The following is a 15,203-nucleotide window of genomic DNA, read 5'->3' as shown; positions in this document are numbered from 1 at the left end:
GGAAAACCTGGATGCGAGAGTGCTGTGGCTTGCTAGACCACCTCTAATTTTATCTGGTTAGAGGAAGCGCTGCCTCTGCCCTGCGCACGCGTGAGAGTCACTCGTAAAGCGTGAGACTGGAGTGAGGTGGTCTACTTGAGAAGTATGTCCTCAGGTCTTTTCTCTGTGTCTATCGTTAAGTCACCTCAGGAGGCGACGAGTCCCTTTTCTGTGTCCACGCGTCGGGGTTTTCCAGGCTTGCGAGACTCGACGGGACTGTCAGCGCCTCGGGGCGCGTTGCATGCTGGGACGCGTGGTTTCTTTTGCTTCCGGCTTGTCGTGTTGGCCGGGCGGTATCCATAGTGACGGCGCGAGAGGGAACTACGAGGCCCGGCGTGCCCCGCGCGCTGACGTCATCCGTGCGGTGTTGGAAGCTGCTGAGAATCCAAGCAGGAGCCGGGCTGCGGGAGCGAGTATCGGGGTGCGGGGAGCCGGGGCCAGAGCGGGGAGCCGGGAGGAGCAGGAGCCAGCGGAGGCGAGGTGAGAGCCGAGGAGGGGGGGGAGGTGGAGAGAGGGGGGGCAGCTTCTGCTGCGGTGGATACTCTGAGGGCCAGAACCGGGGCCCCGGCTACAGGACGGTTCAGAAACTTCACAGCAGTGTGGAGGAAACCGAAGGTAGCACTGAGGGGGGGCTGGGACCAGAGGAACTTACTACAGAGCCCCCCCCAGGGAACTACAGGGAGCTGTCAGACCCAGAGGGACGCCATACAGAACCACACCCCCCCAGGGAACTACAGGGAACTGTCAGACCCAGAGGGACGCCATACAGAACCACACCCCCAGGGAACTACAGGGAGCTGTCAGACCCAGAGGGACGCCATACAGAACCACACCCCCCCAGGGAACTACAGGGAACTGTCAGACCCAGAGGGACGCCATACAGAACCACACCCCCAGGGAACTACAGGGAGCTGTCAGACCCAGAGGGACGCCATACAGAACCACACCCCCAGGGAACTACAGGGAGCTGTCAGAACCAGAGGGACGCCATACAGAACCACACCCCCCAGGGAACTACAGGGAACTGTCAGACCCAGAGGGACGCCATACAGAACCACACCCCCAGGGAACTACAGGGAGCTGTCAGACCCAGAGGGACGCCATACAGAACCACACCCCCAGGGAACTACAGGGAGCTGTCAGAACCAGAGGGACGCCATACAGAACCACACCCCCCAGGGAACTACAGGGAACTGTCAGAACCAGAGGGACGCCATACAGAACCACACCCCTCAGAACTACAGGGAACTGTCAGAACCAGAGGGACGCCATACAGAACCACACCCCACAGAACTACAGGGACCTGTCAGACCCAGAGGGACGCCATACAGAACCACCCCCCTCAGGGAACTACAGGGAACTGTCAGACCCAGAGGACGCCATACAGAACCACACCCCTCAGAACTACAGGGACCTGTCAGAACCAGAGGGACGCCATACAGAACCACCCCCCTCAGGGAACTACAGGGAACTGTCAGAACCAGAGGGACGCCATACAGAACCACACCCCCCCAGGGAACTACAGGGAACTGTCAGAACCAGAGGGACGCCATACAGAACCACACACCCCCAGAACTACAGGGAACTGTCAGACCCAGAGGGATGCCATACAGAACCAAACCCCCCAGGGAACTACAGGGAACTGTCAGACCCAGAGGGACGCCATACAGAACCACACCCCCCCAGGGAACTACAGGGAACTGTCAGACCCAGAGGGACACCATACAGAACCACACCCCCCAGGGAACTACAGGGAACTGTCAGACCCAGAGGGATGCCATACAGAACCACACCCCCCAGGGAACTACAGGGAACTGTCAGAACCACAGGTACACCATACAGAACCACACCCCTGAGGGAACTACAGGGAACTGTCAGAACCAGAGGGACGCCATACAGAACCACACCCCCCAGAACTACAGGGAACTGTCAGAACCAGAGGGACGCCATACAGAACCACACCCCCCAGGGAACTACAGGGAACTGTCAGAACCAGAGGGACACCATACAGAACCACCCCCCTCAGAACTACAGGGAACTGTCACAACCAGAGGACGCCATACAGAACCACACCCCCCAGAACTACAGGGAACTGTCAGAACCAGAGGGACGCCATACAGAACCACACCCCCCAGGGAACTACAGGGAACTGTCAGAACCAGAGGGACACCATACAGAACCACCCCCCTCAGAACTACAGGGAACTGTCACAACCAGAGGACGCCATACAGAACCACACCCCTCAGGGAACTGTCAGAACCAGAGGGACGCCATACAGAACCACACCCCTCAGGGAACTACAGGGAACTGTCAGAACCAGAGGGACTCCATACAGAACCACCCCCCTCAGAACTACAGGGAACTGTCAGAACCAGAGGGACACCATACAGAACCACCCCCCTCAGAACTACAGGGAACTGTCAGAACCAGAGGGACACCACACAGAACCACCCCCCTCAGAACTACAGGGAACTGTCAGAACCAGAGGGACACCATACAGAACCACACCCCTCAGAACTACAGGGAACTGTCAGAACCAGAGGGACGCCATACAGAACCACACCCCCCAGAACTACAGGGAACTGTCAGAACCAGAGGGACGCCATACAGAACCACACCCCCCAGGGAACTACAGGGAACTGTCAGAACCACCCCCCTCAGAACTACAGGGAACTGTCACAACCAGAGGACGCCATACAGAACCACCCCCCTCAGAACTACAGGGAACTGTCACAACCAGAGGACGCCATACAGAACCACACCCCCCTGGGGACTACTGGGAACTGTCCGAACCAGAGGGACTCAATACAGAACCACACCCCTCAGAACTACAGGGAACTGTCAGAACCAGAGGGACGCCATACAGAACCACACCCCTCAGAACTACAGGGCACTGTCAGAACCAGAGGGACGCCATACAGAACCACACCCCTCAGAACTACAGGGACCTGTCAGAACCAGAGGGACGCCATACAGAAACACACCCCTCAGAACTACAGGGACCTGTCAGAACCAGAGGGACACCATACAGAACCACCCCCCTGAGAACTACAGGGAACTGTCAGAACCAGAGGGACACCATACAGAACCAAACCCCACAGATCTACAGGGACCTGTCAGAACCAAAGGGACACCATACAGAACCACACCCCCCAGAACTACAGGGACCTGTCAGAACCAGAGGACGCCATACAGAACCACACCCCCCAGGGAACTACAGGGAACTGTCGGAACCAGAGGGACGCCATACAGAACCACACCCCCCAGGGAACTACAGGGAACTGTCAGAACCAGAGGGACGCCATACAGAACCACACCCCCAGGGAACTACAGGGAACTGTCAGAACCAGAGGGACACCATACAGAACCACACCCCCCAGAACTACAGGCAACTGTCAGAACCAGAGGGACACCATACAGAACCACACCCCCCAGAACTACAGGGAACTGTCAGAACCAGAGGACGCCATACAGAACCACACCCCCCAGAACTACAGGGAGCTGTCAGACCCAGAGGGACTCCATACAGAACCAAACCCCACAGGGAACTACAGGGAACTGTCAGACCCAGAGGGACGCCATACAGAACCACACCCCCCAGGGAACTACAGGGAACTGTCAGAACCAGAGGGACGCCATACAGAACCACACCCCCCAGGGAACTACAGGGAACTGTCAGACCCAGAGGGACGCCATACAGAACCACACCCCCCAGGGAACTACAGGGAACTGTCAGACCCAGAGGGACTCCATACAGAACCACACCCCCCCAGGGAACTACAGGGAACTGTCAGACCCAGAGGGACGCCATACAGAACCACACCCCCCAGGGAACTACAGGGAACTGTCAGAACCAGAGGGACGCCATACAGAACCACCCCCCACAGAACTACAGGGACCTGTCAGAACCAGAGGGACGCCATACAGAACCAAACCCCACAGAACTACAGGGACCTGTCAGAACCAGAGGGACGCCATACAGAACCACACCCCTCAGAACTACAGGGAACTGTCAGAACCAGAGGGACACCATACAGAACCTCACCCCCCAGGGAACTACAGGGAACTATCAGACCCAGAGGGATACCATACAGAACCACACCCCTCAGGGAACTACAGGGAACTGTCAGAACCAGAGGGACTCCATACAGAACCACACCCCCCAGGGAACTACAGGGAACTGTCAGAACCAGAGGGACGCCATACAGAACCACACCCCCCAGGGAACTACAGGGAGCTGTCAGAACCAGAGGGACGCCATACAGAACCACACCCCCAGGGAACTACAGGGAGCTGTCAGACCCAGAGGGACGCCATACAGAACCACACCCCCCAGGGAACTACAGGGAACTGTCAGAACCAGAGGGACGCCATACAGAACCACACCCCCCAGGGAACTACAGGGAACTGTCAGAACCAGAGGGACGCCATACAGAACCACACCCCCAGGGAACTACAGGGAGCTGTCAGACCCAGAGGGACGCCATACAGAACCACACCCCCCAGGGAACTACAGGGAACTGTCAGACCCAGAGGGACGCCATACAGAACCACACCCCCCAGGGAACTACAGGGAACTGTCAGAACCAGAGGGACGCCATACAGAACCACACCCCCCAGGGAACTACAGGGAACTATCAGACCCAGAGGGACGCCATACAGAACCACACCCCTCAGGGAACTACAGGGAACTGTCAGAACCAGAGGGACGCCATACAGAACCACACCCCCCAGGGAACTACAGGGAACTGTCAGAACCAGAGGGACGCCATACAGAACCACACCCCCCAGGGAACTACAGGCAACTGTCAGACCCAGAGGGACGCCATACAGAACCACACCCCCCAGGGAACTACAGGGAGCTGTCAGAACCAGAGGGACGCCATACAGAACCACACCCCCAGGGAACTACAGGGAGCTGTCAGACCCAGAGGGACGCCATACAGAACCACACCCCCCAGGGAACTACAGGGAACTGTCAGAACCAGAGGGACGCCATACAGAACCACACCCCCCAGGGAACTACAGGGAACTGTCAGAACCAGAGGGACGCCATACAGAACCCCCCCCCCCCTGGGAACTACAGGGAACTGTCAGAACCAGAGGGACGCCATACAGAACCACCCCCCCAGGGAACTACAGGGAACTGTCAGACCCAGAGGGACGCCATACAGAACCACACCCCCCAGGGAACTACAGGGAACTGTCAGACCCAGAGGGACGCCATACAGAACCACACCCCCCAGGGAACTACAGGGAACTGTCAGACCCAGAGGGACGCCATACAGAACCACACACCCCCAGGGAACTACAGGGAACTGTCAGAACCAGAGGGACGCCATACAGAACCACACCCCCCAGGGAACTACAGGGAACTGTCAGACCCAGAGGGACGCCATACAGAACCACCCCCCCCAGGGAACTACAGGCAACTGTCAGACCCAGAGGGACGCCATACAGAACCACACCCCCCAGGGAACTACAGGCAACTGTCAGAACCAGAGGGACGCCATACAGAACCACACCCCCCAGGGAACTACAGGGAACTGTCAGACCCAGAGGGACGCCATACAGAACCACACCCCTCAGGGAACTACAGGGAACTGTCAGAACCAGAGGGACGCCATACAGAACCACACCCCTCAGGGAACTACAGGGAACTGTCAGAACCAGAGGGACGCCATACAGAACCACACCCCCCAGGGAACTACAGGGAGCTGTCAGACCCAGAGGGACGCCATACAGAACCACACCCCCCAGGGAACTACAGGGAACTGTCAGACCCAGAGGGACGCCATACAGAACCACACCCCCCAGGGAACTACAGGGAACTGTCAGACCCAGAGGGACGCCATACAGAACCACACCCCCCAGGGAACTACAGGGAACTGTCAGACCCAGAGGGACGCCATACAGAACCACACCCCTCAGGGAACTACAGGCAACTGTCAGAACCAGAGGGACGCCATACAGAACCACACCCCCCAGGGAACTACAGGCAACTGTCAGACCCAGAGGGACGCCATACAGAACCACACCCCCCAGGGAACTACAGGCAACTGTCAGACCCAGAGGGACGCCATACAGAACCACACCCCCCAGGGAACTACAGGCAACTGTCAGACCCAGAGGGACGCCATACAGAACCACACCCCCCAGGGAACTACAGGGAACTGTCAGACCCAGAGGGACGCCATACAGAACCACACCCCTCAGGGAACTACAGGGAACTGTCAGACCCAGAGGGACGCCATACAGAACCACACCCCCCAGGGAACTACAGGGAGCTGTCAGACCCAGAGGGACGCCATACAGAACCACACCCCCCAGGGAACTACAGGGAACTGTCAGACCCAGAGGGACGCCATACAGAACCACACCCCCCAGGGAACTACAGGGAACTGTCAGACCCAGAGGGACGCCATACAGAACCACACCCCCCAGGGAACTACAGGGAACTGTCAGAACCAGAGGGACGCCATACAGAACCACACCCCCCAGGGAACTACAGGGAACTGTCAGAACCAGAGGGACGCCATACAGAACCACACCCCCCAGGGAACTACAGGGAACTGTCAGACCCAGAGGGACGCCATACAGAACCACACCCCTCAGGGAACTACAGGCAACTGTCAGAACCAGAGGGACGCCATACAGAACCACACCCCCCAGGGAACTACAGGCAACTGTCAGAACCAGAGGGACGCCATACAGAACCACACCCCCCAGGGAACTACAGGCAACTGTCAGACCCAGAGGGACGCCATACAGAACCACACCCCCCAGGGAACTACAGGCAACTGTCAGACCCAGAGGGACGCCATACAGAACCACACCCCCCAGGGAACTACAGGCAACTGTCAGACCCAGAGGGACGCCATACAGAACCACACCCCCCAGGGAACTACAGGCAACTGTCAGACCCAGAGGGACGCCATACAGAACCACACCCCCCAGGGAACTACAGGCAACTGTCAGACCCAGAGGGACGCCATACAGAACCACACCCCCCAGGGAACTACAGGCAACTGTCAGACCCAGAGGGACGCCATACAGAACCACACCCCCCAGGGAACTACAGGCAACTGTCAGACCCAGAGGGACGCCATACAGAACCACACCCCCCAGGGAACTACAGGCAACTGTCAGAACCAGAGGGACGCCATACAGAACCACACCCCCCAGGGAACTACAGGCAACTGTCAGAACCAGAGGGACGCCATACAGAACCACACCCCCAGGGAACTACAGCCAACTGTCAGAACCAGAGGGACGCCATACAGAACCACACCCCCAGGGAACTACAGCCAACTGTCAGAACCAGAGGGACGCCATACAGAACCACACCCCCCAGGGAACTACAGGCAACTGTCAGAACCAGAGGGACGCCATACAGAACCACACCCCCCAGGGAACTACAGGCAACTGTCAGAACCAGAGGGACGCCATACAGAACCACACCCCCCAGGGAACTACAGGCAACTGTCAGAACCAGAGGGACGCCATACAGAACCACACCCCCCAGGGAACTACAGGCAACTGTCAGAACCAGAGGGACGCCATACAGAACCACCACACCCCCAGGGAACTACAGGGAACTGTCAGACCCAGAGGGACGCCATACAGAACCACACCCCCCAGGGAACTACAGGGAACTGTCAGACCCAGAGGGACGCCATACAGAACCACACCCCCAGGGAACTACAGGGAGCTGTCAGACCCAGAGGGACGCCATACAGAACCACACCCCCCAGGGAACTACAGGGAACTGTCAGAACCAGAGGGACGCCATACAGAACAACACCCCCAGGGAACTACAGGGAGCTGTCAGACCCAGAGGGACGCCATACAGAACCACACCCCCCAGGGAACTACAGGGAACTGTCAGACCCAGAGGGACGCCATACAGAACCACACCCCCCAGGGAACTACAGGGAACTGTCAGACCCAGAGGGACGCCATACAGAACCACACCCCCCAGGGAACTACAGGCAACTGTCAGACCCAGAGGGACGCCATACAGAACCACACCCCCAGGGAACTACAGGGAGCTGTCAGACCCAGAGGGACGCCATACAGAACCACACCCCCCAGGGAACTACAGGGAACTGTCAGACCCAGAGGGACGCCATACAGAACCACACCCCCCCAGGGAACTACAGGGAACTGTCAGAACCAGAGGGACGCCATACAGAACCACCCCCCCAGGGAACTACAGGCAACTGTCAGAACCAGAGGGACGCCATACAGAACCACACCCCCCAGGGAACTACAGGGAACTGTCAGACCCAGAGGGACGCCATACAGAACCAAACCCCCCAGGGAACTACAGGGAACTGTCAGAACCAGAGGGACGCCATACAGAACCACACACCCCCAGGGAACTACAGGGAACTGTCAGAACCAGAGGGACACCATACAGAACCACACCCCCAGGGAACTACAGGCAACTGTCAGACCCAGAGGGACGCCATACAGAACCACCCCCCCAGGGAACTACAGGCAACTGTCAGAACCAGAGGGACACCATACAGAACCACACCCCCCAGGGAACTACAGGGAACTGTCAGAACCAGAGGGACGCCATACAGAACCACACCCCCCAGGGAACTACAGGGAACTGTCAGAACCAGAGAGACGCCATACAGAACCACACCCCTCAGAGCTACAGCGACCTGTCAGAACCAGAGGGACACCATACAGAACCACACCCCCCAGAACTACAGGGAACTGTCAGAACCAGAGGGACACCATACAGAACCACACCCCCCAGGGAACTACAGGGACCTGTCAGAACTAGAGGGACACCATACAGAACCACACCCCCCAGGGAACTACAGGGAACTGTCAGAACCAGAGGGACACCATACAGAACCACACCCCGCAGAACTACAGGGAACTGTCAGAACCAGAGGGACGCCATACAGAACCACACCCCCCAGGGAACTACAGGGACCTGTCAGAACCAGAGGGACGCCATACAGAACCACACCCCCCAGGGAACTACAGGGAACTGTCAGAACCAGAGGGACGCCATACAGAACCACACCCCCAGGGAACTACAGGGAACTGTCAACCAGAGGGACGCCATACAGAACCACACCCCCAGGGAACTACAGGGAACTGTCAGAACCAGAGGGACGCCATACAGAACCACACCCCCCAGGGAACTGTCAGAACCAGAGGGACGCCATACAGAACCACACCCCCAGGGAACTACAGGGAACTGTCAGACCCAGAGGGACACCATACAGAACCACACCCCTCAGGGAACTACAGGGAACTGTCAGAACCAGAGGGACGCCATACAGAACCAAACCCCATAGAACTACAGGGACCTGTCAGACCCAGAGGGACGCCATACAGAACCACACCCCCCAGGGAACTGTCAGAACCAGAGGGACGCCATACAGAACCACACCCCCCAGGGAACTACAGGGAACTGTCAGACCCAGAGGGACACCATACAGAACCACCCCCCCCAGGGAACTACAGGTAACTGTCAGAACCAGAGGGACGCCATACAGAACCACCCCCCAGGGAACTACAGGGAACTGTCAGACCCAGAGGGACACCATACGGAACCACACCCCTCAGAACTACAGGGACCTCTCAGACCCAGAGGGACGCCATACAGAACCACACCCCCCAGGGAACTACAGGGACCTGTCAGAACCAGAGGGACACCATACAGAACCACACCCCTCAGAACTACAGGGAACTGTCAGAACCAGAGGGACACCATACAGAACCACACCCCCCAGAACTACAGGGAACTGTCAGAACCAGAGGGACGCCATACAGAACCACACCCCTCAGAACTACAGGGAACTGTCAGAACCAGAGGGACGCCATACAGAACCACCCCCCCCAGGGAACTACAGGGAACTGTCAGACCCAGAGGGACGCCATACAGAACCACCCCCCCCAGGGAACTACAGGGAACTGTCAGAACCAGAGGGACGCCATACAGAACCACACCCCCCAGGGAACTACAGGGAACTGTCAGAACCAGAGGGACACCATACAGAACCACACCCCCCAGAACTACAGGCAACTGTCAGACCCAGAGGGACGCCATACAGAGCCACCCCCCCCCCAGGGAACTACAGGGAACTGTCAGACCCAGAGGGACGCCATACAGAACCACACCCCTCAGAACTACAGGGACCTGCCAGAACCAGAGGGACGCCATACAGAACCACACCCCCCAGGGAACTACAGGGACCTGTCAGACCCAGAGGGACGCCATACAGAACCACACCCCCCAGGGAACTACAGGGAACTGTCAGAACCAGAGGGACGCCATACAGAACCACACCCCCCAGGGAACTACAGGGAACTGTCAGAACCAGAGGGACGCCATACAGAACCACACCCCCCAGGGAACTACAGGGAACTGTCAGAACCAGAGGGACGCCATACAGAACCACACCCCTCAGGGAACTACAGGGACCTGTCAGAACCAGAGGACGCCATACAGAACCACACCCCTCAGAACTACAGGGACCTGTCAGACCCAGAGGGACACCATACATAACCACACCCCCCAGGGAACTACAGGGAACTGTCAGACCCAGAGGGACACCATACAGAACCAAACCCCCCAGGGAACTACAGGGAACTGTCAGAACCAGAGGGACGCCATACAGAACCACACCCCCCAGGGAACTACAGGGAACTGTCAGAACCAGAGAGACGCCATACAGAACCACACCCCTCAGAACTACAGGGACCTGTCAGAACCAGAGGGACACCATACAGAACCACACCCCCCAGAACTACAGGGAACTGTCAGAACCAGAGGGACACCATACAGAACCACACCCCCCAGGGAACTACAGGGACCTGTCAGAACCAGAGGGACACCATACAGAACCACACCCCCCAGGGAACTACAGGGAACTGTCAGAACCAGAGGGACACCATACAGAACCACACCCCGCAGAACTACAGGGAACTGTCAGAAACAGAGGGACGCCATACAGAACCACACCCCCCAGGGAACTACAGGGACCTGTCAGAACCAGAGGGACGCCATACAGAACCACACCCCCCAGGGAACTACAGGGAACTGTCAGAACCAGAGGGACGCCATACAGAACCCCACCCCCAGGGAACTACAGGAAACTGTCAGAACCAGAGGGACGCCATACAGAACCCCACCCCCAAGGAACTACAGGGAACTGTCAGAACCAGAGGGACGCCATACAGAACCACCCCCCCCAGGGAACTGTCAGAACCAGAGGGACGCCATACAGAACCACACCCCCAGGGAACTACAGGGAACTGTCAGACCCAGAGGGACACCATACAGAACCACACCCCTCAGGGAACTACAGGGAACTGTCAGAACCAGAGGGACGCCATACAGAACCCCACCCCCAGGGAACTACAGGGAACTGTCAGAACCAGAGGGACGCCATACAGAACCACACCCCCCAGGGAACTGTCAGAACCAGAGGGACGCCATACAGAACCACACCCCCAGGGAACTACAGGGAACTGTCAGACCCAGAGGGACACCATACAGAACCACACCCCTCAGGGAACTACAGGGAACTGTCAGAACCAGAGGGACGCCATACAGAACCAAACCCCACAGAACTACAGGGACCTGTCAGACCCAGAGGGACGCCATACAGAACCACACCCCCCAGGGAACTGTCAGAACCAGAGGGACGCCATACAGAACCACACCCCCCAGGGAACTACAGGGAACTGTCAGACCCAGAGGGACACCATACAGAACCACCCCCCCAGGGAACTACAGGGAACTGTCAGAACCAGAGGGACGCCATACAGAACCACCCCCAGGGAACTACAGGGAACTGTCAGACCCAGAGGGACACCATACGGAACCACACCCCTCAGAACTACAGGGACCTGTCAGACCCAGAGGGACGCCATACAGAACCACACCCCCCAGGGAACTACAGGGACCTGTCAGAACCAGAGGGACACCATACAGAACCACACCCCTCAGAACTACAGGGAACTGTCAGAACCAGAGGGACACCATACAGAACCACACCCCCCAGAACTACAGGGAACTGTCAGAACCAGAGGGACGCCATATAGAACCACACCCCTCAGAACTACAGGGAACTGTCAGAACCAGAGGGACGCCATACAGAACCACACCCCCCAGAACTACAGGGAACTGTCAGAACCAGAGGGACACCATACAGAACCACACCCCCAGGGAACTACAGGTAACTGTCAGAACCAGAGGGACACCATACAGAACCACACCCCTCAGAACTACAGGGACCTGTCAGAACCAGAGGGACACCATACAGAACCACACCCCTCAGAACTACAGGGAACTGTCAGAACCAGAGGGACACCATACAGAACCACCCCCCCCAGGGAACTACAGGGAACTGTCAGAACCAGAGGGACTCCATACAGAACCACACCCCTCAGGGAACTGTCAGAACCAGAGGGACACCATACAGAACCACCCCCCTCAGAACTACAGGGAACTGTCAGAACCAGAGGGACACCATACAGAACCACACCCCTCAGAACTACAGGGAACTGTCAGAACCAGAGGCACACCGTACAGAACCACACCCCTCAGAACTACAGGGAACTGTCAGAACCAGAGGGACACCGTACAGAACCACACCCCTCAGGGAACTACAGGGAACTGTCAGAACCAGAGGGACACCATACAGAACCACACCCCAGAGAACTACAGGGACCTGTCAGAACCAGAGGGACGCCATACAGAACCACACCCCTCAGGGAACTGTCAGAACCAGAGGGACGCCATACAGAACCACACCCCTCAGGGAACTACAGGGAACTGTCAGAACCAGAGGGACTCCATACAGAACCACCCCCCTTCAGAACTACAGGGAACTGTCCGAACCAGGGGGACACCATACAGAACCACACCCCCCAGGGAACTACAGGGACCTGTCAGACCCAGAGGGACGCCATACAGAACCACACCCCCCAGGGAACTACAGGGAACTGTCAGACCTAGAGGGACACCATACAGAACCACACCCCTCAGAACTACAGGGACCTGTCAGAACCAGAGGGACGCCATACAGAACCACCCCCCCCAGAACTACAGGGAACTGTCAGAACCAGAGGGACACCATACAGAACCACACCCCTCAGAACTACAGGGAACTGTCAGAACCAGAGGGACGCCATACAGAACCACACCCCCCAGGGAACTACAGGGACCTGTCAGACCCAGAGGGACGCCATACAGAACCACACCCCCCAGGGAACTACAGGGAACTGTCAGACCCAGAGGGACACCATACAGAACCACACCCCTCAGAACTACAGGGACCTGTCAGAACCAGAGTGACGCCATACAGAACCACACCCCCAGAACTACAGGGAACTGTCAGAACCAGAGGGACACCATACAGAACCACACCCCTCAGAACTACAGGGAACTGTCAGAACCAGAGGGACACCATACAGAACCACACCCCTCAGAACTACAGGGACCTGTCAGAACCAGAGGGACACCATACAGAACCACTCCCCTCAGAACTACAGGGAACTGTCAGAACCAGAGGGACACCATACAGAACCACACCCCCCAGGGAACTGTCAGAACCAGAGGGACTCCATACAGAACCACACCCCTCAGGGAACTGTCAGAACCAGAGGGACACCATACAGAACCACCCCCCTCAGAACTACAGGGAACTTTCAGAACCAGAGGGACACCATACAGAACCACACCCCTCAGAACTACAGGGAACTGTCAGAACCAGAGGGACACCATACAGAACCACACCCCTCAGAACTACAGGGAACTGTCAGAACCAGAGGGACACCATACAGAACCACACCCCTCAGAACTACAGGGAACTGTCAGAACTAGAGGGACACCACACAGAACGACCCCCCTCAGAACTACAGGGAACTGTCAGAACCAGAGGGACACCATACAGAACCACCCCCCTCAGAACTACAGGGAACTGTCAGAACCAGAGGGACACCATACAGAACCACACCCCTCAGAACTACAGGGAACTGTCAGAACTAGAGGGACACCACACAGAACCACCCCCCTCAGAACTACAGGGAACTGTCAGAACCAGAGGGACACCATACAGAACCACACCCCTCAGAACTACAGGGAACTGTCAGAACCAGAGGGACACCATACAGAACCACACCCCCCAGAGAACTACAGTGAACTGTCAGACCCAGAGGGACACCATACAGAACCACACCCCTCAGAACTACAGGGAACTGTCAGAACCAGAGGCACGCCATACAGATCCACACCCCCCCAGGGAACTACAGGGAACTGTCAGAACCAGAGGCACGCCATACAGAACCACACCCCTCAGAACTACAGGGAACTGTCAGAACCAGAGGGACACCATACAGAACCACACCCCTCAGAACTACAGGGAACTGTCAGAACCAGAGGGACACCATACAGAACCACACCCCCCAGGGAACTACAGGGAACTGTCAGAACCAGAGGGACTCCATACAGAACCACACCCCTCAGGGAACTGTCAGAACCAGAGGGACACCAAACAGAACCACCCCCCTCAGAACTACAGGGAACTGTCAGAACCAGAGGGACACCATACAGAACCTCACCCCTCAGAACTACAGGGAACTGTCAGAACCAGAGGCACACCGTACAGAACCACACCCCTCAGAACTACAGGGAACTGTCAGAACCAGAGGGACACCATACAGAACCACACCCCTCAGGGAACTACAGGGAACTGTCAGAACCAGAGGGACACCATACAGAACCACACCCCAGAGAACTACAGGGACCTGTCAGAACCAGAGGGACGCCATACAGAACCACACCCCTCAGGGAACTGTCAGAACCAGAGGGACGCCATACAGAACCACACCCCTCAGGAAACTACAGGGAACTGTCAGAACCAGAGGGACTCCATACAGAACCACCCCCCTTCAGAACTACAGGGAACTGTCCGAACCAGAGGGACACCATACAGAACCACACCCCCCAGGGAACTACAGGGACCTGTCAGACCCAGAGGGACGCCATACAGAACCACACCCCCCAGGGAACTACAGGGAACTGTCAGACCCAGAGGGACACCATACAGAACCACACCCCTCAGAACTACAGGGACCTGTCAGAACCAGAGGGACGCCATACAGAACCACACCCCCCAGAACTA

At 57.5% G+C, this 15,203-nt stretch overlaps 1 protein-coding gene across 1 annotated transcript in view; it reads left to right on the top strand.

Moving 5' to 3' along the window:
* The first annotated feature begins 390 nt into the window (after positions 1-390).
* CREB3 (cAMP responsive element binding protein 3) overlaps positions 391-15,203 on the top strand; it is a 140,497-nt gene continuing 125,684 nt past the window's right edge. The window contains exon 1 of the mRNA XM_069205709.1: positions 391-519. The gene's annotated coding sequence lies outside the window, so the exon portion shown is untranslated. The remainder of the gene's footprint in view (positions 520-15,203) is intronic.

The sequence above is a fragment of the Pleurodeles waltl genome, chromosome 1_2 (genome assembly GCF_031143425.1).
Source record: "Pleurodeles waltl isolate 20211129_DDA chromosome 1_2, aPleWal1.hap1.20221129, whole genome shotgun sequence".
Classification (NCBI taxonomy): Eukaryota; Metazoa; Chordata; class Amphibia; order Caudata; family Salamandridae; genus Pleurodeles; species Pleurodeles waltl.
This window is presented reverse-complemented; position numbering and strand designations above follow the sequence as displayed.